Source organism: Aythya ferina (assembly GCF_964211825.1).
Source record: "Aythya ferina genome assembly, chromosome: 8".
Classification (NCBI taxonomy): domain Eukaryota; kingdom Metazoa; phylum Chordata; class Aves; order Anseriformes; family Anatidae; genus Aythya; species Aythya ferina.
This window is the reverse complement of record NC_140304.1, coordinates 3,398,962-3,423,395: the sequence shown is the minus strand read 5'-3', so window position 1 is coordinate 3,423,395 and position 24,434 is coordinate 3,398,962. Positions and strand designations below refer to the sequence as shown.

At 40.2% G+C, this 24,434-nt stretch overlaps 1 protein-coding gene across 1 annotated transcript in view; it reads right to left on the bottom strand.

Annotated features, from left to right (window-relative positions):
- LOC311440273 (uncharacterized protein) overlaps positions 1-24,434 on the bottom strand; it is a 233,276-nt gene that overhangs the window by 9,338 nt on the left and 199,504 nt on the right. Inside the window, exons 22-23 of the mRNA XM_084526954.1 lie at positions 19,164-19,239; positions 4,182-4,352 (exon numbers count right to left, since the gene is read on the bottom strand). The gene's annotated coding sequence lies outside the window, so the exon portion shown is untranslated. The remainder of the gene's footprint in view (positions 1-4,181; positions 4,353-19,163; positions 19,240-24,434) is intronic.

Here is a 24,434-nt window from a genome sequence, read left to right as displayed (position 1 = left end):
TTGGTGTCATCAGCAAACTTGCTCAAAATACCCTCTATTCCTACATCCAGATCATTTATAAAAATATTGAAAAGTACCGGCCCTAAAATGGAGCCTTGAGGGACCCCACTGGTGACCGCCCGCCAGCCTGACGCAGCTGCATTTACCATAACCCTTTGGGCCCTGCCCGTTAGCCAATTGCTCACCCATCGTATGATGTTTTTATTTAGCTGTATGGTGGACATTTTGTCCAGTAGGATCCTATGGGAAACCGTGTCAAAAGCCTTGCTGAAGTCCAAAAAAATCACATCAGCTGGTTTCCCTTGGTCCACCATACGGGTGATCTTATCATAAAAGGAAATCAGGTTAGTTAGGCAGGACCTACCCTTCACAAACCCATGCTGGCTGGGACCAAAGACTGCTTTGTCCCCCAGGTGCGCCTCAATAAGTCCGAGAACCAACTTCTCCATGATTTTACCAGGCACTGACGTGAGACTGACAGGCCTGTAATTGCTAGGGTCTTCTTTCTGACCCTTCTTGAAAATTGGCACAACATTTGCCAGCTTCCAGTCTACTGGGACCTCTCCAAATTCCCAGGATCGTTGAAAAATAATTGATAGAGGTTCCGCGATGACATCCGCCAGCTCTTTCAGCACCCGGGGATGAATCCCATCCGGACCCATGGACTTGTAGGGATCCAGGTGGAGTAGCAAATCCCGCACACGTTCAGGGTCAGTTGGGAGTTTGTCATCCCCACCGTCCCGGTCCTCCAGGTCAGGGCACCCTGGGTCCCGAAGCCCATCATCGGCATTGAAGACAGAGGCAAAGAAGGCGTTAAGCGTCTCTGCTTTGCCTACGTCATCGTCTGTGAGGAGACCTTCCCTATCAAGGAGCGGCCCTATGTTTTCTTTAGTTCTCCTTTTTCCATTTACATATCTAAAAAAACCCTTTTTATTTTCTCTCACAGACACAGCCAGCTTCAACTCTAGCTGTGCTTTGGCCACTCGAACTTTCTCCCTACAAACACGAACAGCATCCCTGTATTCTTTCCATGACGCCTGGCCCTCCTTCCAGTAGCGAAACACTCTCTGTTTCCGCCTAATCTCCATTAGAACGTTCCTGGTCAGCCACGCCGGCCTCCTGCCCCGCCTGCCTGACTTGCGATATTTTGGAATTGCCTTATCTTGTGCTTCTAGGAGGCATCGCTTAAAGAGTGACCAGCACTGGTGGACATCGAGGCCTTCAAGAGCAGTTTCCCAGGGGACCTTACTGACTAGTTCCCTGAGCAGCCTGAAGTCCGCTTTCCCCATATCTAGGGATGAGGTTTTGGTGGCACTTTTCCTTCTGTCACCATAAATTTTGAACTCAACCACTTCATGGTCGCTATGACCGAGGCGGCCACCAATCACCACATCTCCCACCAGACCCTCTCTGTTTTCTAGCAACAGGTCTAGGAGGGCACCTTTCCTAGTTGGCTCCGTTAGCACCTGTACCAAGAAGTTATCATCTAGGTGCTTCATGAACCTCCTGGACTTGCTCGTGTCAGCCGTGTGGCACTCCCAGTTAACGTCCGGCAAGTTGAAGTCCCCCATAAGGACAAGGGGAGTTAATCTCGAGGCCTCTCTTAGTTCTGTAAAGAATAATTTATCGGTGCTATCATCCTGGCCAGGCGGTCTGTAATAGACTCCCACAACTACATCCCCTTTATTCGTTCGTTCCTTGATCCTTACCCAGAGGCTCTCAACTTTGCCATCGCCGACCTGAAGTTCCACACAGTCCAGCCCCTGCTTCACATACATCGCCACCCCACCACCTCGCCTACCCTGCCTGTCCCTCCTGAAGAGCCTGTAACCATCTATCGCAACACCCCAGTCACAGGACTCATCCCACCAGGTTTCGCTTATGCCGATGATGTCGTAGTTGAGTCAAGAAAACAGTAACTCCCTGACGTAGCAAAACGTACCATGCAGGTAGATTCCTTGACCCAACGAGCCTCGCTGATGCTGCTGCGGTTACCCACTATGCACACCTACAACTTTTATGCATGCTTTTTGGGTCAAACATGAGAAAATGGTCAGGGCAGAAGAAAACTAAGAGACCAGCTAGACCTCCAGTCCCTCACCATTTCCCCAGGAGAACTCAGGCAGAGCCTGTCGGCTCCCAAATACAGTGTCATGAGCCCAGAAACAGGACCACAAAAAGAAGAAACCAAGGCATTCAGCCACAGCTACTGAAATCAGCCCATAGGACCCAGAGGGAGCTTTGCCTGCAGGGCGTAGCTGGCACAGAGACGGAGAGGAAGGCACCTGGAGCAGGAGGACAGACTGCTCTTTGCTGTATGGAGTGCCTGCAGCTGAGTCCCAGCAAATCTCGTCATGTTTCCACCGGCTCTACGATGGATGACTGCAGTTAAAGCAGGAAAACAACTTTACATCTGTTTTAAACTACAGTCTGTTAGCCTCATATTTTAATAGTAAACTGAAGCAATTCACTTCCTTTTTTAATGGATTACAGAAGGAAGTCAGGCATAATGTTTCTACCCTTGTATGATCAATACCTTTAACACACTTATAAATTATTAATATTCTGCTCACAAAAATTAACCACCTCTGAAGAAGCATAATTGCTCAATACAGCTCAAAAGAAAAAAAACATTTAAGAAAGTAAAAATTTCTTTGCATTTTAAGAAGTTTCTAGCAGCTTGCTAGCATAGCTGCAAAGCTACACTGCATATTATTCAGTGTAGCATATTAATTGTTATTTATTTATTAATTTTTCTTCCTTCTGTGGCATCATAAAGGGATTTGGCATATAACAGTTTAATCAGTCAAATGCCCACACCATGAAGACTCTCATTACATTCCTCCTAGAAATGAATCTCTCTTCCAGATGGGAAAGCTTTTGGTAAGCGGAAGGGGCTGAGCTGACTGAGGAGTTAGTGTAAGTCAATATTATTCAGGATTGGTGCATGCAACATTACACAATATTCCCAGTGCTCACACCACAGTGCCCCTGCTGACATTCTTTCACCGATATTGTTGATAAGTACCATAAGAGGACATATATCTTGCTACTAATTAATATCATGTGCTATATTCACTTAGCTGCATTTCATTAGCTGAATTACCAAATTAGATAATAATCTTTCAAAATGCATCTCATTTTAAAAATTTGTGCCTCATTTTCTGAATGAAGAGGAAATACAAAGATCTCAAATCTCTGTCTAGGGACCAAAAACTTTCAGTGTAGCTCTGAATCCGAATTTCTTTTTCCAAGGGCTATTCTATGTGTGCTAATAAGATAGAATGAGGTTATCTTGGCCAAAAATGACAGAATCAAACTGTAAAGTCTAAAATTTCTTTTAAATTTTCAGCTAACAGAGAGCAAATGTGCTTCCACACAGGAATCAGTAACTCAGAACATCACTTCACATCTCAGGTGCTTTCAAGTGTGCATTACAGGGAGTACTGGAAGGATTACAAGGCTCTCCTTTCTATATCATACTTCTCTGAGTGAAAGGTCTGATAAAGGCAGATCTACTCACATAACATCATGCTTTCTTTAATGAAAACAAATGATAAATATGTTCTTATCTAAACAATAGATGAAATATTTGATCAAGTATTTTGAAGACTTTTATATATATATATATATATATATATATATATATATATATGGTTAGGAGGACAGAAGTAGCATGGTTTAAAGTTGGTAAAAATAAAACAAAATAACTACATATAATGAAATTTCACTTGGTCTTTTACACAACTACTCCAGGGCTGAACAGATCCGTAGTTACTACCAGTGTTTGAGATCCATTTGCAATCTGTTTGCACTGAATTAGCAGCAGCCTCATTTCTACATACATAATCACATTACCATCTTTGCTGAAGCTACAATGACTGGAAAAATTAATGGAAATCTTTGGGGTATGAAGCACAAACTTTCATTTGAAATTGATCTTTTCCATCAAGACCATAGCTGCAGCTGCAAAGAAGTTATATTCCTATGAAGACAGCTTACAGACTACAGGTGTTAATGCCAGGTACACTGACCTTTTTTTGTATTATTTTTTTTTTTTGGTGATGTTGGTTTACCATCAGAGGTGCCAGAAAGGTATAAAACTATGAGATCACCAAATTACTACCAGAATTTTCAGTTACCCACTACAAACCAGCCACAAATGGAGACTCTTTGTTTACCTTCTATGGATCCTTTAAGCTTTCCCTTATTTACTCGGTTTGTGCTGATGCTGGAAACGCTGTGACCAATGTTGTTTTAAAGAATTCTCTGGTTCTTTACAATAATTTCCTTAAAAAGCATCAATGTATATCTGAAAACAAATGCTGGATTTCAGCAGCCTCTTGTGTAGCCTACTAAAATAGCAGGAAGAAAAACATATAATTAGCCAGATTAAATTCTCCAACTCAAATATGTTAATAACCTTCATCAATACAAATTTCAATAGATGCTATGGTGATACACAGTGTGGAAACTTAGTGTTTTTATTTATTTATTTATTTCTAAGTCTAGAGGCAGAATACACAGTTGTCAATACAGTCAGGAAGTCCAAGCAGACTTAAAAGCAAGAAACTCTGTCACTTGTGTGAACACTAAGAAAGTAGCTGTCTTCATACAATTAAAGTTCAAGGTCGCATCTATAATAGGCTTTTCAGCTGTATTTGAAAGTAGATTTAAATTGTTACTCACCCCTAACCTTGTTACAGATTCATGGTGTCGAGTAGGTAAAACAGAACAGACTGAAAGGGTTATAATACATTTACTGAAAGAAAAGGGTCTTGTAGCTAGAGAATATTGTGCAAGGAAACTATAGGCTTTTAGAAATGGTGTGTTTGGTGAGAGGTACGCTCCTTTTGCGCCATCAAAATTATTCTTAGGAAATAATTCTTTAGAGAGGCAGGCACGGTTGTTTACCAGTTTTATAAAGATGGTTATTTTCCTGTTTATTAAGCAGGGATTTGAAATTTTCAGATTCGGTTAGTTATGAAATGGGTCCTTGTGTTTGATCCAGCCTTGGTAAGGATATGGAAAAGGATTTTCCTTCAGTAATTCAGATAGTTTAAAGAGCTGTGATTACCAGCTGTTGTTCTCCATAACACCCTGTGGGCCCAGAAATGCAGTAAATTCTTCTAGGCATCTCTGGGAGCTCCTGTGGAACAGTGATATGATTGGAGTTGTTTTCGTTTTGATTACAGGATGTTTCTCACACTGTTCATCAAATACAAAAGGATGTGGGAGATTTAAGTGAAGAGAACAGAGTGATCAAGATCCCACTTTGTTTCAGGACTTACAGAAAAGAGGGTAGAAAAGAGGAAAAGAAAGGAAAAAAAAAAAAAAAAGGAAAAAAAAAAAAAGGAAAAAAAAATGAAATGCTAACAAGTTAGCCTAGACATTTAGAATGACATAAAATAAATAAATAAAAGAGAGAGAAAGAGGACATACAATGGGTAATATTAAGTAATGGCATAATGTCCAAATATTTGCAATGTTTGCTTCCAAGTAGCTAGCAAAGTCATGTTTCCCATTACAGAATAATGCCAGGGCATCACCCCATGATTCAGTCGCAGTCCTCTCTCACTCTTGTCACTGATGAAATACTTCTGTGGCAGCTCTGCAAATTTCACTGTCCAAATCTTCACCTCCAGGAGAGGATCATATGATCTCTCTTGAAATTTGAAAAATGTCATTTAAAAAGTACATTTCACCCTAGTCTGCTCTTTTCATTTAGAGAATCTGAAAAAGGATAGGGGTATTTAAATGTCTTAAAGGGTTATTCTCACAACATTTTCAAGAAAGCCAGGAACTTCAAAACCCTGCTACATCTGTACAAATTTTACATTGTACTCAGCACATGCATTTTAAACACTTCCAAAACATTTGCGTACTTTTTTGACCACAAGGCTTGATAAGCCTCCTGGATGCTTATCTTTTGGAAATAAGAGGTTAAAACCTTTCAAGAGTCATTTCTTTCTAAAGAAACTTCTGTCTCACAAATCATAGACCTGACAGAGCCTGTCGAATGCAAGATCACTGAAGATACCTTGTAGCTGTAAATATATTAGTGATATTCAATCTTATCACAAACTGGTATTTGCAACCCTTATTGGCCTGTGAATTTCACTGCAAAGAACAGTTATTTATTACATATGTATATATTTATATATATATGTGCAAGGCTACAGGTTCCTGAATTCATATGTTGTAAACTATATTAAATATGCTGAAAACTGACTGATGATGAGTGCTGCTCTTGTACACTAATTTCTCTTCTAATCCACGATATGAGAATTCCAGCTAATGGGCTCGTGACAAGACTAAACAGGGGTAATAGCAGACTTAATCAAGAAAACAAATGGGATTCATTAAAAGCTGGCACTTGTCGGATAATCTTTGGAGAGTTCTCACCTCAATCTACATGTCCCCATCAAAAAAAAAAAAAATCTTCATCTCTTTTTATCTCAGGCTGTTGAACCAATTCAGTGGAACTTCATAATGGAAAATAGATACAGTTAGCTTCAAATTTCTTGTTCCATGTTTTACAAGATGTATCCTCTTTCCAATTCTTTTTATACTCTTTATCTGAGTATTCACAGGGAAAGGTTAACTACAAGATTCTTCTCACAGCTGAGAAGACAAATTGGCTACAGTTTTCACATCCACCTGTAATAAGTAGCTTAAGACAATGTTGTAGTCATGAAAGTATTTCTTAGCAAATGCCACTAGGGAAATACATATATACATCATCATATACATATCTATGTATTATACAAAAAGCCTTTAAAACCTATTCATTTAGATCAAAAAGAGACATCCAGCCACCCTGCACTGTTGCAAGCTGAAAGGCCAGAAATGGAAGACAAAGTTCCAGCTTCAATTCTTTCTTACAATGAATGAAGCTAACTCACTAAATATAAACATATTCAAAATTCAGCTTCAGGTCTGCCATTCAGCCTCCCATAACAAGGAAGAAAAGTTAGAGCAATTATCACTCTCCTCCAACAGCTATTATATTGTTAAAAAATGCATATAATTAACAAATAAGCAGATTAGTTCACCAAAATCTGTAACTTAAATATTCTTTTAGTCAATATCATTTTATCAAAGATAGTAGTAAGGCAACATTTGAACTGCAACAGATATAAATCCAGCCTTGATCTACTTTGAATTTAAGAGCAATGAAAAAATATACACAATGGAGTTAGCATTTTTCACTGCTTCTAAAAATGCATGTCATCTTGTGTGAAATCTGTGTGACCTACCTCAGCCCTTTGGGGGCCAAATAAAGACATCACTGATGGCAGAGGAAAGACTGTTGATAAATCTGGGATCAGGAACCGTTATGTGTATTCTGTCTGTTTTGTAATGTCCTCTTTCTGAAAAGACATTTTACCTTTTGCTAACATCTCAAGTACCATTGTTAAAAGAAAGGGTTATCTACCTTTTTTCTGCTGTTGGAGAAACCCTGACTGCTGGTTTATTTGCTCTTATTTGCTTCACTCATACCTTGTTCTGCAAAAGCTTATTTACTCTCGATACCACTTCCTAATTACTTCAGAGAAGTCATATTGTTTTCTCATTATGTTCTTCTAGCTCTCTTCTGAGCAAGGCATATTTTCGGTTAAAGTGTCCAAATTCTTTTCAGGTGGCTGCACCCTCTGCAGCATGTGGCTTTACACAGTGTCTAAATTTGCTAAGGCAATTTGAGCATTATCTGATTGCTAATTAATGTCCTATAATAATTCTGACCTTTAGAAATTGTCTTCTAGCACTGTTGTTTCAGAGGCCTGCTGTGCATATGCTTTTTGTGTGTGAAATTCGTCCACTTATGACTTGTGCTGTCAGAGAACTTGGCTCACTTAAGCATTGCTCACAAAGGTTGAGAATAGGCTGGGCTAGCATTTTAAAGTTTGTTTTGAGGTTGTTGGCTTTTTTCCCCCCTCTGTTTGCTCTTGAGGCTTGTTTATCTCAGTTAGTCTTGCAGAAAACATTCAGAGATGAGTTGTTTGTGGTGTCAACATGTGCTGGCTCCTTAGTAAGCGACATCCACCCAAGAGCCCTTCCCCTCCAGTCAGTGTCCCGACACGCGGCCAAGGGCAGGAACGGCGATGACTACCTGAGAGTTACAGGTGAGCTACAGAGAGCCTGTGCTCTAGACCACTTGGTGCACCAGACCCAGTGCTAACATCCCCACCTACCTTTCTTCAGGGATGTGGGGGACACCTGGGAGATATGCACAGCTCTGCCACCCCACGAGACAACCCTCTGCCAAGTGTGACCACATATAGTCCTTCTGTGGTACTGCTGCTGACCCTGTATCTAGTGTCCTTCCCTGACAGATGTTAACAATGTGGGAATGGCTGTAAAAGGTTTATTACATGACAAAATAATGAGAAGCTCCCTTTGCAGTGGAGCCACCTGAGAGGTGCAGGACTGTATATATAGCAGTCTGTGCTTCTGCAGCCACAAAGACACCCGGTAACTTAACTGGCCCTGTTGGAAAACTTTCTCTCATTTTGAGATTAACCCAGAAAAGGCGAACAGGGTGCCACATCAGAAATTACCATAACAGCACTCTCTGGGATTCCACCTCAAGAAGAGGCAGTGTTGCAACCTGCTTTCTCTTTCCCACCCTCAGACACGTTTTTGTAGCTGTCAGAAATCTGTACCTGTATGACACAGCATAAAACACCAGTAAGCTGTCCGTAAGAGAGCAGCTGTAACGGTGTTCACCTGGAAACTGAGAGGGCATGGGAGTAACCAGAGAAATATTCCAATACATGCTACTGGAAAATACACAAAAGCTCGTTGACCCATTCTGTAGTTTCGCTGAGGAAGTCAATGCATTATCAAAGCCTAAAGAACATAAATGGTGCCTTTTTACTCCCAAGGTATTTCTACATTTTTGTTACTGGAAGTGAAATCAGTTATATAAATTCACCATGAATAAGAACATGCATACACCAGGCACACATCAAACACTACCTCAATGTCTTTTACAGCTTTTAGTTTTTGTAAGAAAAACTTAATTCTTCAAAATTCTTTAATGCAGTCATAAACTGCCTGTATCAGCTAAAGCCAATATATCTGATTATGAAGATATCACATAGGAAATATCTTGTTGCAGATACTATCACAGATAATATCGCAGATATTATCAAGATTATAATTGATATCAAGAGGAAACATTGTACTGACAGAGAGATTGTGTTGGGTAAAAGTACCTGCCGTGCAGATATTACTATGTACAGTAGGTATTTTATTATTTTATTTCATGCCACTTCAGTGCATACTCATGGGGAAGAGCAAAGTGCATTAATTGTAATTACCCATTAACTTAAATAAAATGCATGCCAGGGCACTCTGAGTGTGGGGACAGGTTGGAAGTGAACAGACTCCTGCCCCTCTGATGGGCTTGCATAAGCTCCCCCAGATTTCCTGCCTGTAGCTGGGGTAGGAGGGCGAGGAAGGGGAGAAAGATGAAGTTGTCCTTTGACATTTTACATCCTAGCCTTACTGTGATAACCTTTACAGATAATTTTCCCAGCAGGGAACTTCTTGTGAGCATTTTACCAGTGAAACATCATTAAGTGTTCCTGATGAAAGTAATTTATTACAAAAGTTTTTGGAAGGGTGGAACCAAGACAAATTAGCCACTGAATTTTAGATACAAAGACGTGTTCTTTTTGTGCTAATCCTATTACTGTGGATATCTTTTCCAGAATATTTGAAAGCAGCTTCGCTTGTGCTGAACTCACTGTCATGCATCCAAGATGCCCTTTCTCCAAACTTTAGACAGAGGGAACAGCAAACAATTACCATTAAACATATTTTAAGGGCTTTGCAGTCATTCCTGATTGATTTTAAAGATGCCTCTTTTCAGCAGGAGATTAAATCTTAATTACATTTTTCCCATTTTAGGATATCTGAAATAGTAAAATTAATCCTACCATTTCATAAATTGTAGCATCATGAACAAACACAATTACCTTGTTTTAAAGCTTTACGTGTTGATCGCAGAACAGTTGAGGTTGGAAGGAACACCTGAAGATCATCTGGTCCACGCCCCCTGCTCAGTGATCTCAGAAGGATAAGATTTTAAATCTTTGTTGTTTTGTTGCTGTTTTGTTTTGGTTTGTCTTTCACAATGCAGGAAGTGTCACTGTATGGACACACGTGCACTTGCTGAGCCATCCCAAGAGCACAGCAGTGGCCTGGTGCCCTCTGCCACCCAAGCAGAGCAGCTTTCTTGCAGGCATTTCCAGGGGGCTTGGCCAAACCCAGCTCTTCAGAAATAAACATGTACTCAGATTATTCGGAGCAGTTTCTCTGCCTGCAATGGTCAGCTGGTTGCTCCCTCAGCCTCACTCCACACCCACCCTTCGTGCTTGCCCCCTCATTGCCCAGCTTGTCTTTCACTTCCCTCATCTTTCTACTGCACTGATGCTTTCTTATCACCTCCTCCCTCATTCCTCTCTTCCACCACCTGCCATGGTCAGGCCCATTTTGCCCCCACAGTCCCCAGTTTTCAAGCAGGAGATGCTCAGAGCAAGGAGCACCCACGGGCAGAGCCCTGCATGCCCCCAGGAGTGGCACAGCTCCAGTTAGTGACAATCCAAGGTATTAGCAGCTCTTACCCATGTGTTGGCTCTCAGATGGCAGGGAAGTCTGGCAGCATCATTTAAAGTCTGCAGAGCTCCAGAGATGCTGCTCTACAACATTTTTTGTTTTGTTTTATAATGGCTGCATTTCACACACTGATGCAGCTGGCTTAACCTACTGTATTTCACTTTTCCTAATTAGATTTTTCTCAGTATTCCCAAGCACCTCCAAAAGCCAGAGCAGCACAGCACTGCTGCACACCCTTACAGCCATGCTCCAGCACCGTCAGCCCACAAACAGCAGAGTGCCATGGCCAAAGGGAGAAACCCAAACCTGCATGCCAGGAGGATGCCTCACCGACCTGGGGCAGCTGGCACAGCTGCTGCTCCTGCTAGAGCAGCCCCTGGGGCTGGGATGATGGTCTGGGCCCTCACAAGCTGAAATGAGGAAATGTATGTTTTGCAGTGAGGAAGGAGATGTGCAGCTATGGAGCTCAGTAAAGCGCACAGCCGTGAGGAGAGGTGAGCACTTACCCAGCTGCGGCTTTGGGAGCCCTGTGAGCATCACTCCCCAGCTGGACGCCAGGTCCCCAGCTCCTGCTGCGCTCTCAGCACACCTCCCGGCTGCTGCATCCCAGCTTCCCTTCTCCCCCCGCTCCGTTTTTGAATACAAGGCAGTATTTTCTGGAGGAGTGAATTATCTGATACTTATCTCTGACTCCAAGGCCTGTAGGTGCAGTACCCAGCTCCTGAAGCCCCTGGACCTGCAGGAATTTATAGCAGCAGATTGACAGCAAGTTTTTTTCTGCAGGTTGTTTATATTATCGTAAGCTGCTTAGGAGGAAAGCTTTAACAGAACACTAGATAAAAAGAAAATGGGTTTTAAAACCACCAGTAACTCTTTTTTCTTAACTTGTTCTTGAACAAAAAAAGTGCTAGCCCTGGGAAAGTACCCGGAGGTACTTTCATTGGGGACTAGCACAGAATGCAACCGAGTACAATAGGCAAAACTCCCTCTGCTCAGCTTTTGGCAACAAAAATCTGACTGAAAACCCGGGTGAAGGAGCAGGACACGGTAAGTGAATGCAGGTAACAAATGCTGGCACTTGGGAATGTGAATAAATAAAGGGCCTTCACTTCTTCTAGTTGGATCCCATATCCCGCAGTATTACATATCTTAATAGCTATTGATTTTTTCCATGTTTTGCCGACAGCTAGAGAGAAATTTCATTCAAATGAAAAACTCACAAACGTGCAGGCAGTTGCCATGGGTGAAGGAAAGACGAAGTGTTGGGAAACAGATTAAACATAACATTCCCTTTAGCATTGTGCTGGGGTCCCGGTCAGCAAAGAATGACCAGCAGCAACTCCAACGAAAATTATTTGGGTTTAAGGACATATATAGAGCATTTGTCTTTCATCTACAGTAATACTGAACTGTTGCCTTTTTGGGGACAAGCGCATTTCCACCATCACTTAATGCATCTTTAACTGCACCAGGGGCTCGCCCTGTCATGAGAAAGGCAGCAAAATGAAGAAGTAACATAAGGTCTCCCAGGTAGCACCAAATGGCAGCTTCTTGTGCTGACTTCTTTGCCATCATCCCAAGCAAAGGAGGGGCTGACAGCCCACAGAAACATTCTGTCCAGGAGGTACAGCACAAATATGGTTAGAAAAGGACCATTACTTGGGATTTATAGTGATCAAAAAAAAAAAAAAACAACAACCAACCAAACAAACAAACGAACAAACAAAAAAAAAAAAAAAACATAAAAAAAATGAAGCCTTCACACTGGGGGGAAAAAATAAAATCAAGTGGTAACTCAATCTGCCCCATTGGATGATGCAAAAGAAGAAAGAATCCTGAGAAAAACTGTCCTAATACTATGCCTGTACAAGTTGGGAATACCAGGAAAGAGCAATTCTTTCCTTCTCACTAGTGGCTAGCGCGGACAGACCAAGCAGGATTCCTTTTAAGCATCTGTCATCAACCTGAAGGATAAAGGTTTTCTCCAGGCAGTGATAAGACATTGCTTGGCCAGACTCAAGTTCTAGCAGGAAGTTTCCCTGCAAAACACAGAATTTAAATCAGTCATTTGGACTATTCATGTCTAAAGGAGATACTCAGAGGGAGGGAGAGAGAAACCTGGGAACAGCAGGCAGCTTCCTTGGAAGGGAACCACAAATACAAAATACAAAAGCAAAAGGGCAGCTGAGTCCTTGTGCAAAACATGGTATAAAGCCTGGCAATTCTCAGATGATAAAAATAACTCAGAGCAAATTCACAACTCATGGCAAATTGAGCAGCAGCAATTCAGAGCATACTCAATAAATGACTACATTTCTTCAGTATGGTCCCTAATAATTTAGCATATTAGTTGCTGTATAATAGCAGCCTATTTCCTTATTGACAGCATGCTTAGTTAGGGTAGATAATTAAGATTAACTAATCAAGCTCTTAGTCATTCTTCTAGGAGAAAATGACAAGAATGAGATAGCTTTTAGTGCAACCATGTTAATCCAGGTAATAAGGATGAGCTCTAAGCTGACCTGTATGGTTGTGGCAGCAGTAACTGTTTTTCGTGCTCGTGCACAAGGCAGCGGAACACGTAGTAACAGTGGTCTTTGGTACACCACTGCCCTGTGCTACAGGGGGAAGGACTATGAAGAAGCAGAAATATGGGCAAAAATATGGGAAGGAGCAGAAGCATAAAATGTCCTGAGATGCAGGGAGCCAGGCAGGGGCTCAGGCTGGAAAAGAAAAGCTACTGAAAACAGAAGAGAAGACAAAGCTTTCAGGCCTGTTATGCTGCCTTGCTCAGCTGGAGAGTTGGAGGTAGAGCGTTTAAAGTGCTAAAGCTTGTTTTCTAGGTAGGGAGATGAGAAAGCAAAGGAGCTGCAAGATAAAGAAAGTAATCCTATGATGCTAGGGCTTGGGGCAATAGATTCAGTCCACAAATACAGAATTTAGGGCTAGGGTTGTGGTCCCAGCAGGATGTTGGCTACTGCTCCATACAAGTTTAGTTAATAGGAATAATTGAACAGAAGGGTGAAATGCAAGAAGCATTGTGTTGGCAGGTCGTACCTAAACATCTGATCTCTGTAGAAAAAGTAAGTAAACCTCAAAGAGTCATTGATCCCTATCATACTGTCATCCATTCACTTCAGCTCCATATATCAATCTAGCTGTCAGTGTTTGTGAAAGGATGAGAGTCCCACTCCTTCAAAGCCACTGCACAAAAATTGAATGGCTGCTTCTGGGCATGTGGAATGTGAATTGGCTGTGTCCCGGGATGAAAATCTGCTCAGGCCCTCTCCAGCATCCATGATGAAACAGGAGGCATCAGGTGAATCAGTACCTGTTCTCCCCGGCTTTGGGAAAAGCATGCACAGATGGCTCCCTGCTTTCTTCAGCGGTGGCCCCAAACAAGCACCTGAAAATAGACTCTGACCTTTTGATTATACACGGCAAACTTTCCTGCTCTTATAGCTGCTGCTGTTGAGTTTTCCCAAGCAATCTCTAAGCATAAAATAGGAGTGATTTTAAAAGAAAATGGGTTCATCAGGTCAGTGGTAGTGTAATTCTGGAAAGGGTATGAAAGTAGGGAAGTAATGATAATGCACAAATTGAAAGGCTGATATAGTTTGCCATGGCTGCGTTGAGGTAAGGAATTGTAAATAAAACTTCCTGTCTGACTGGAACATAATGAGTTCCCTACCATTTAACAGTGGCTACAAAATAAATTAAAAGGAAACACATTCTGCTTTTCTTCTCTAGCAGATAGTATCTATTTATTAAGGTAAAGGAATGGTGACAGAGAATACTGCTTCTGCACAACAACACTTGCATTAACTCAGAAGTCCTGGCCACTGCCCAGAGAGACGAAAGAAGGGGGAATGACAGTGGCATGGGAATAAAGTGATCTGAAATTGCTACTGACAGTAAAATAGGGAGAGCTATAGACAGTAAAGGCTTGTCTGTATTCTCACAGCCTGTCTCGTGCTGGAAGGAACAGTGATTTTAGTAAGGGAGAAGGAGAGGGAGAGGATATTTGAAGGCAATTATTGTTTCTGCAGAAGAGGTATTACTATTACTGTTAACTGCATCCGGTGCTTTTATAACTTCATAGTGCCTCAGTAAAGAAGCACTGCTCTGAAATTTTGGAGTGGACTTGCAAGTACAGGAAACACATGAAAGGACAGTGAAAAGAGAAAAGAGAACAATGTTCATAGGACAGCCAGTAAAACAGGCCATAGCCAGAGAGGTCGAGCTCAACAAGCCCAGTAAAGGACACATGACACACAGCAGCTGAGTTCCTGAATTATGCAATAATTAAACAACACATCTCATAAAATAGCACTGAAGATATCCTTTACCTACCCAGTGACTTCTTAAATGCACAACACCAAGCTTCTGCGAACAGTGATATGGCTAAAAACAAGCAAGCAAAAAAAAAAAAAAAAAAAAAAAAAAGAACAAAAATTGATTTTTACCTACACACAACAGGCCTCTGCATAGTTACTTCTCATTCCCTTAAACCTCACTGCAGGCAGGGACCCTATGTCAATCGACTGATCATAACAGGCTTCTATTTCTTATCTAGAGAACAAAATGGAAACTATGGTAACAGAGCCAGACCTAGTAAGGTCCATGAAAGACCGAGAAGGTAACTCAGCCTACCTCCATCTGGAGTCCTTGACCTCTCTGCTGAGACTCCCAACAAGAGGGACACTTCTTGTGACAGTACATATGGAGGTATAATTAATAACTCCGATATAGCTGCAAGCCGCTGCACAATTATTACTGATTTTCACCTGTGCTGCACTTGACCTCCTGACTTAAAGGCACACATTTCAGGATATACCTCTTAGAAGTATATATAATTTTAGCTTTTATCAGGAAAGACACTGAATAATCCAAAGCATTGCGATTTTAGTTGGTAATTTTAGCTCAGCCTGCTATGCTTACCTTAATGTGTGTGTATATGAACCACATCAGGAAATTGTGTCACTGCTGTAACTCAGAACTTCACATAAAACACATTTAAAATACAGAAAATATTTCTGAATTTATTGCTTGTATGGATAACCATTTAAAGTTTTGCAGATTTCAATTTTTTTCTGAAACAACAGATAGAAATTCAAAAAATAGGATAAGAAATTTACTTCTCCAGCACTTTTCTTTTCCCGCAGGAAGTATGGCAATTTTTATAACACACTCACAGGCAATCTACTGTGACATGACTTAAAAAGTAAAGCTCATTTTTACAGAGTATAGTTTTTTGCAACATGGTACAATTCCTGTATGTCTGACAGCACGAGGAATAGTGTACAGAATACCATGTGGATTTAAAGTGACCAAAAGAGGAGAGTCTAGTTTATAATTATATTTCCTATTGTTGCAGAACACAAATTCTTTTTTTTTTTTTTTTTTTTTTTTGGGGGGGGGGGAGCTGGAGAAGGGTGTCTGTGAGCCTCAAGAGAGAAAATAGGTCATATATTTCAATGAGGAAAGGATGCATTTTGGCTTGCTTAGTTTTCCCATAGCTAGAAGAAAAAAACTACATTCTGAGCTTAAAAGCAGAAAGCTCGGCATGGTCAGAAGTAAATGAATCCCCATGCTGTATTTCTACCAAGCTGATTTTTTACCTCCGCCTTCAAATATTACAAAGAGGCTCTTATTATTACTGAAAATAAAATAAAATAAAATAAAATAAAATAAAATAAAATAAAATAAAATAAAATAAAATAAAATAAAATAAAATAAAATAAAATAAAATAAAATAAAATAAAATAAAATAAAACGAAACGAAAAATAGCACACATCATGGCAGAGCACCAAAGATGGTGCAAGTCTGCTTCTATCCCTGGGCTGTCCAGCAGCTGAATTTGGCTGGAGCCTGGCTGCTGCTGGCATCACACAGGACAGGGACTGTGCCTAGGACATCGCATTGGAGAAAAAACCTGCCTCCTTTACAGTTCATGCAGTGGCAGGGGGTGCAGGTCAGAGCTAAGCTGTAAGTACACTTACACATTTAAAGGCTTTTATTTTTTAAGCAATAGGAGATCCTGTCACCTTGGAGAAGGTAAGGAGTGGGAACAGGCAAAACCTTGCGTTTTTTAACCCAATAAATGGATCTAAAAACATTAAAAGCAATGGAAACCAGATGCAAGACAAAGACGGATGAAGAAACCTGACTATACTATACCTTTGCCACTATATTTGGTAACTTCTGGTTTGGCTGTGCTCCCACCCACAGTAGCCAAGGAATCTGGCCCTGCAGCCCCTCACAACGTGTTCAGTGTTCTGATTAAGGTGCACCACGTAATTCCTACTGTCCCATGATTATTTAGGAGCATTTACATTGGAAAAAGAGCAAAGGAAGTAACATTTAAAATGTTCAACTACACTTAGGTTTGTTTAGATGTTTGATAATCTAGGAAACAGTAATTAGACCAGTTACAATCGAAAGATGGCTTGAGATATCCAAAATCCAAATTGCCTACATAAAATCCTTCAAAATATACTTCTTTTTGGTATCATTATAACATATGTTGTAAATGTAACAAAGTCTGAGAGAGACAACTTTCAGCACAAAACTAGCATGATCATTTGGAAGATTTATATGTATGACAGACTCTAAAATGAAAGAACAAATAAAAATCAAATTTGTTTTAGGGTAGAAAAGAAAATCATAAATAATGTTGTTGTTTGTTTTGTTTTGTTTTATGCACATTTGCTGATTACCCACAGCTCTGGAATTTTAAGAACTAGTGTTGGAGAAAGGAAACTAACTGCCAAATACAATCTAAATTTCAGTTTCAAACAATTCCAGCACCTGTCCCTAGCATATCAGGCCACCAATACATGGACAGGTATCTGTATCATAGCAGCAGAGAGATCAGCCTTATGCCCGAATTTTCTCAGAAGTTTCACAGAACTAGCTTTATTCTGGAAATACCACTATCTCATTAATTCTGGATCTCAGTGGACTTCTCAAACAACATGCAAACCACACATATGGATTAATTGCAGAAAGAATAGACACTATCACTTACCTCTGAAATATAATTGAGATTGCAGAAAAGGCTTGTAAGCAGAATTAAAAGGAGCAGTAATTTCCTTCAATCAGTTTTGAGCTATTACGCACTACCAATTTTCATTAAGACTTCTTGTCTGCTCCTAGACCATACAGTGCCAGGTTAATTTTAGAATTATTGTTACAGCCTGTCTCAGATTTCAGGTCCTCAAACTTTCATAGTTTTTCTATATAAAAAAGAATTTGTGTTTTACAGTTCCCAGATATAGGTTTTAAAAAATAAATTATATATAAAAACTTAACAACAACAAAAAAAACACACCTTTTTTCCTTTCTTGTAGCATCTGTGCACTGACACGCGCCAGTCAGTATCGCCACAGTGCTACCATTGCATCTTAGCCACCTGTAGTGTCAGTTTGTGTAATTTTGCCAATGCTTTGCCACACATGGCATGGTCAGCAGTCATGTATATAAATGTGGATAGAAACTCCCAAACACATCTGCCTGCCATGAAGTTCTAAGAGTTTTAGTGCCTTGTAGAGCACATGCACTATGCCACAACTACCTCTTTGGGTCCTGGTCTGCCACATTAACGTGTCTAAAAATAGACAGATACAGAAATATATACACACATGGTTTTCAAGCCCATGATAGCACAGTTCAATTATTCTCCATACAGATGTGTATGAGGGAGAAAGATGGTGTAGAAAATAGCATTTTGTAAAGTTCTATTGCACTTTACATACTGCTCTTTTTATTATTTTTTTTCTTGTGTGTACTTTTCAGCTTTTGTACATTCTAACACGATATAATAGTACATCAATTATAATTGAGTGGTAAAAAAATATTAATTTTCCCTTTGCTAGATGCACAGTGTGCATGAGTCAAAGATTTGCAGGCTGTGGAGAGATAATTTAAAAACATAATGGCTCTTACTGTTTGCTTGTGTTACTAAGTTTGTTTTCTTTTTAATTTTTGTCATATAATTTTACTATGTGTTTTTCTACTCTGGAAGCATTTAAAAAGACAATACAATCCACCACCTTGTCCTATAAAAGGTCATTAGTTCCACAAATTGTCACTTAAGTTGAACTTTAAATTCTACAGCTTCTCTGTTTCAGCCTGTAAAAAATGAGACTGGCAGAGGAAACTACGAACTATTCCCTGGTCAAGAGCCAAACAAGGTGTGAGGGCCACCTCAAGGGGTTCGATAGTGTACCTGGCTGGAAGGATGCTCAGCCACACAGGGTCAGGGAGAAGCATCCATAACAGCCATGCTGTGGCTGCACCCTCCACATCTAACCTTTGGAATGCTCCAGCCCTTCATCAAAGGCTATTTAAAATGCGATGTGTCCCGCATCATCTCTGTTTTTCAAAACATTAATGTAAGATCTAAAGTGTAAAAGGATAGACTAAACCCAAACAAATAGTGAAGGGATCTTACACTGTGCCCCGCTGCCTTGGTAAGTTGTTTAAAGCTGTTAATGATACTTGGATTTTAGGAAAGAGAATGGTACTCACATACCCAGTTTTCAGCTGTTATGATCTTCTGTGAGAAGGCTCTTGTCTACTTTTCTGAAGTCACAGCTACAGGCACAAAGCTGAAATGCAGAGAAGCCAGACCACCACTGTATTACTAAAACCAAAACCAACCCACCTCACAACCTCACCAACAGATTCTTAAATGACAGATCTGGGCGATGAACCATCCTTTTCTCTTTCTCTTTCTCTTCACCCAATGTCGGTTCGGTCAGGTGCATGCTGGGCAGTGGGAAGGAGAAGCATTATGCGGATGCTGCTCGCAGGGCAGCATCACCGGGGCCTCTCACACACGTCTGGTGCCACAGTGTTATTCTGCATCTATGCAGCTCTGCCTCATTCAGACCGATGTTTATTCACAATTTGCTACTGCTGTTTTCCACATTTGGAGTCTCTTTGCAGAACAAGGCCATTTTTTTGTGGCTGGATTCTCTGTTCTGCTTGAAGATTTGTTTCACATCATGTCGCTCGTGTCCAAGCCATTGTAAAAAATGTTTGGTGGAAAATTAACACATAAGCCATAAATAGAACAATTTAGTCCCTGTTTTTATCAGTGCAGACCAACACAGTTCTTAATTGCAAAACTGACCTGGTACCAAAGAAAAGGCCAGCTGTGCCTAATCATCCAGTGGATGGGCCAGAATACACTGAATAAAGGAAATGGAAAGTAATGCCAAAATGTTTTAAGATGTAAAATGACACAACGTTCAATGAACACTTGCCAACATCATCTCTAATTACTGCAGTGATTAAGTAGTAAAGAATTTGGTCCCAAGGGGATTGCAGTTCTGAAGGAAATACGGTGCCATGTGTTACAGATTTTTTTCTTGCAAATCATTATGGAAATTCTGCTTTCTGTGGTTCTCCTAACAAACTCTTTCTTTGCAAAAACCATGCTTCATTTGTGAAGTGCAAAGGGAGTGTAGCTTGCCTGCTTCTGAAGATTTACGTCTTTATTGCCTTATATTCAACTTGCCTTTTTAAAAAATCCTTTTATGTCTCTAAAGAAAGAAGCACAGAAAGCATTATATATTTGCATACTGTAAGGGTTCCTCTCATCCTCACAGAAGAACAAACAGAGAATAGGGGAGGGCTAGATAAAAGCATCAAGACCTTAACACAGCATGGCAATGGCCTAACAAACAGCCAGAGAAACTGCAATTAATGCAAGACCAGTTTAAACTCAGAGTCCTAGGGGACACCTTAGAATGCTCTTAACCACGAGATCAAAAATTTTCCAGCTTAAAAAATATGAAGCACAACAACAACAGCACAAAACAAAACAAAACAAAAAACACCCAGAGGTTTAGTAACAAAAGTATTTGAATTGATTTTAATTTATGGGTTGCGTTTCAACTTTCTATAGCTCTGGATCAAAATTTCTATTGTACAAGCAAAATATATATTTCACCGTAGTATGCTCATGTTTATTGTGTTTTATTCTCTCAGCAGGCATCTCTTCTTTTCATTCTGCAAAAGAAGAGCAAAAATCCTCGTCCTCTTGCAGAGCTAGGAGACAAAGAACAGCAAGGGAATAGCCATGGTCTTCCTTCTCTGTTTTGTCTTGATTTTTTCGCATCAGATCCATGCCTCTGTCCTCCTTCTACCTCTTGCTATACAGATCTTCCAAACACACTATTGCATGTTCCACAAAGAAATATTTAGCTCTCACAAAGCACTTTTATCAGCACATCAAAGAAACACAATTATCCCCATTTCACTGGTGCGAAAACCAAGACTCAAACAACATCTGTACGGAATATGCACAGCAGGAAAATAGTACGGTAAGTTCCCAGAATATGAATGCCATATGTATACATTAGAAATGAAGTAGTAAAGAATACAATATTTCTGTCTGCCAGGCAGGATTACAGAGCACAGAGAGGTCAAGGGAAAGAAGGAAGTAAAGGCATCAGCCCCTAACACTCCCATTTATAGGCTCTCTCTTGTCCTAAGAAATACACAGAAATGCTGCTGCAGAATCAACCATAAACAATTTAAAACAAGACCAATTGATTTCACATGTAGCTTTTAGAGAAAAACACTACATGTGATTAAATGTGAGGGAGAAATGTCAACATAGCCAGCTACTGTCTGTCAGCTGTACACCGAAACCTCAGCCATGCCATGTTGCCAGGTATGTGGTAACATGCAATAGCAAAACAAAAAACAAAATTCCATTGTTTTTAGCCTGACTATGGCAGCAAATTAAAACACTTCCTCTTGCTTCTTAGAAGATATGACGTTTAGCTGGAAAGGCAACAGATGCTCTAAATTTCAGTGTTTTAAAATGAGACATTGAGACACTTCCTCCTTAGCCAAGTTGCTACAAGTATGGGAGAAGATGCTCTTTTTTCCTCAAAATTGAATAAGATGTTAAACTTAGTTTTCTAAGCTCACTTCATGAATCATTCATGATCCTGTACAAATCCTCATGAACTCACAAGCTTCCTGGTCGAGAGCACTGAACCAGCAAGAATATTTAGGGAGATTTAATGGGACTGACAAAACAGGTAAAAATGTGACTAAAGGGATCATAAACAGTAAGTGAATTCATTGGACCAGACAGAACACTTATCAGTTGATTCAGTCCCACTTGCACTATCAGCAATGTTGATAATAAAAGTATTGCAGATTTTGCAAAGAACTTCAGATTCTCAAATTCTTTCTATATTTTAATGTGTCTGTAGTTGTTATTTCTGTAAAGGGAATCGTGCCATCCTGGTGCACTCATGACTCACTGAAAATCTGTTTTGAGACTTATCAGTATGATGTTGTAAGTCATGCCGAGAGAAACACTAATTTAGGATAAAATAGATCCAATTGTGTTTATGGTGACCAACAAACATTTAAAAAGTTTTGTCTCAAAAAAAAAAAAAATAATAATCTGATAAGATAACCAGATTTAGAAGAAAATGTGTTAGCTGATCAACTATGTTGAACTAACACCAAATATTTGGAAGGCACTGAAAGCAAAAGTTTCTGTGCCATTTTTACCATTCCCTTTCAAGTTCTAACTCAATTAGAAGGTGTGTGCATTTCTGTGGCATCTGCTCCTCATTATCCTGCTGAGGGAGGCAACAGAGGGCAGAAAGAAGGAGTAGGGGAGGCCACGCTGAGGAAAAATGAAGATGACAACCTTAGAGGTTGTAAAGGAAACAAAGATGATGTTCCCTGCTTTGAAAATTGCCAAGCGAGGGCTAGCTTATGATGACCATACCTCTAAGAGCCTGGCCAATGCCACAAGAGCAGTGAGCCAGGAGCACTAAGCGCTCCATGGCAAGCAGCTCTGCATGCCCAAGGTGAGACTGCCTTAACCTCCTTGCACCAAATCCTTCAGCACAGCCTCCATAACTCCAAAATAATAGGTCTAGCTCTTTTTACTTTGAATGTCTACTGTAATTGCATATAAACTTCTGAGCGAATATAAGAGTGATTTTAAAAAGAATGTGCAGGGTCATCTTCACAGGCTCCCAACTCCTCAGGGCTGGATTCCTCTATACTCAAACACTTGCACATAAGTCTAAGGTTTTAGCCACACCTCCAAACTACACCACTGCTTTCTGTTAGCACTATAGCAAGCTCCTAGAGGCATCATTCAGCTGGGCATTTGCTGCAGTTCCCTAGCAGAAACAGGACACGAGCAGGAGCGGGAACATTCTCAACATCAAACTGTACTCTCTGTCCCCCACCTTGAAGGAGAATGGAAAAGCCATTCTCTTGTCCTTCTCGAATCCCATAGTACCTCCATAACACTGTCAAAATACAGGTACTATTGTAATCAGACCTCATCTATGTCATTTTCATACAAACTGAGTGTTCCCAAAACGCAATGAGAAATTAATCTCTTCTACAGCTTGCCACTTCATATTTTTGTCTGAGGCTTAGGTATAGTGGACAGAAATGAATTAAAATATTGATAGATTAAGAATCACAGAACCATTTAGGTAGGCTTAAGTGTTTTAATTTTTAAGAAGGCAGCAATGTCTAAAAATATCTTGAAATCAGTCGTTTATGTTAAATAATAACTGTTTGTGATTTCTATTAAAAGAGGGCTAGCTTTCTTTTTAACGAACTGTATTAAAAGATAATCAGGAGTTTTTTGTTTGTTTGTTTTTCATATTTTAGGCTTATGCACTTGTAAAAATCAAAAATCACATGGTTCCTAAACTGCCCTAAATTGCATTTATACAAAAATGTAAGTAAACTTTCACCTTTTTGGAAGAGTAAAATCTATGTATTGCTTTGAAAAGGGCACTAAATGGCTCCTGCATTTAGGACAGGATGGCAAACCCTTTTTACTGCAATGTCTGAGATTATGCTGCTGGCCTTTGCTGTGATGTCAAGCATCGGCCTTTGTGGCATTGCAATTTCCCTTCTAGAAAAAAAGTTGATATTTGTGGAGCAGATTGCACTGAATGAAATTTGCAGTCTCTGATGCCTGCTAGTGGGACATTTGTTACATGCTCTGCTCTGAATGTAGTAATACATATTTCAACATGGCACTGCTTCTGCAAAAGATTAAAAACCTCTTAGTCCTGTGAGACTTGTGTCAGCATCTGATTTCATGTGCAAGGTAATCTTTAAATATTAATACGGAGCAAGGTCATGCTCTCTTTAACCCCCAAAATGGAGTTAGTAAATCATGCTCTGGCAGTAAAAATACACAGGGCACATCAGTATTTGTTTAGGGCAAAATCTAAATTTAAATTAAACTAAATTGGCTACTGATATTTTTATAATCACATATATGTAATATATTATCTGCGGGCAGGGGAGCAGCATGGATACCCTATGAAGCTGCAGCTGAAAAACATTTATTAGAGGGATATTAATAAAATCTCCCCCCATTGACAGCAGAGAAAGTGGCATCTGAAATACCAGAGAGATAAATCTAAAGTGGGAATTCAGAAGCTCTTGGGGCAAATCCACTGCTGTCAGATCTCTGTTGACTGCAGCAGAACAAGTCACTTTACACCAGATGAGCAAGAGCCTTTTGGGCTCTCATCTAAGCTGAGCCACTGATTTATGGCATGACACTAGTAGTCTTTTTGACCTCTTTATATGGCATTCATCCTACCAAGCAACAGGGGAGGGGGAAGTGCTGGACCTTGCTGAAAACTAGGTGATAGACCCACATAGACTTTCCCTAGGCAAAATAAAACATTTCATAGTTAAATGGGTTAGCCTCGTAATTCTATATACACTGCCATTACATGTTATCTGGAGCTCAGCTCCCAGTGCAGCTGAGGTTCAT